The sequence below is a fragment of the Lupinus angustifolius genome, chromosome LG09 (genome assembly GCF_001865875.1).
Source record: "Lupinus angustifolius cultivar Tanjil chromosome LG09, LupAngTanjil_v1.0, whole genome shotgun sequence".
NCBI classification, from domain to species: Eukaryota; Viridiplantae; Streptophyta; class Magnoliopsida; order Fabales; family Fabaceae; genus Lupinus; species Lupinus angustifolius.
In genome coordinates, this window is record NC_032017.1 from 4,965,950 (window position 1) to 4,966,944 (window position 995).

The window sequence follows — 995 nt, forward strand, 5'->3', positions numbered from 1 at the left end:
TCCTATCCTCGTCCTCATCCTATCCTCATCATGATCCTATCCTCGTCCTCATCCTATCATCATCCTCATCCCCATCCTCATCCTACCCTCCTCTTCATCCTCATCTTCTTCCTCATCCTATCTTCGTCCTCATCCGCATCCTCAACCTCATCCCCATCCTCATCCCCATCCCATGCGCATCCTCATCCTCATCCTCTTCCTCATCCTCATCCTCATCCTCATCCCCATCCTCATCCTCATCCCCATCCTCATCCTCATCCCCATCCCCATCCTCATCCTCATCCTCATCTTCATCCTATCCACCTCCTCATCCTCATCCTCATCCTATCTACGTCCTCATCCTTATCCCCATCCTCATCCTACCCTCCTTTTCATCATCATCCTCTTCCTCATCCTATCTTCGTCCTCATCCTTATCCTCATCCTCTCCTCTTTCTCATCCTCATCCTCCTCCCAATCCTCATGCTATCCTTATCCCCATCCTCATCCTCATCCTCATCCTACCCTCCTCCTCATCCTCATTCTATCCTCCTCCTCATCGTAATTCTCCTCCTCCCATTCCTCATTCTATCCTCTTCCTCATCCTATCCTCGTCCTCATCCAATCCTCATCCTCCCCCTCATCCTCATCCCATCCTCATCCTCCTCCTCCTTCTCATCCTCATCCTCATCCAATCCTCCTCCACGACCTTATCCTATCCTCATCCTCCTCCTCGTCCTATGCTCATCCTCATCCTCATGCTCATCCTCATCCACCTCGTCCTCCTCCTCATCCTATCCTCATCCTCAATGTATCCTCATCCTCATCCCCACCTCATCCTCATCCTCTTCCTCATCCGCATCCGCATCCTCATCCTAAACCCCATCCTCATCCTACCCTCCTCTTGATCCTCATCCTATCTTAGTCCTCATCCTCATCCAATCCTCTTCCTCATCCTCATGCTCATCCTATCCTAATCCTAATCCTCATCCTCATCCTCATCCTCCTCCTCATCCT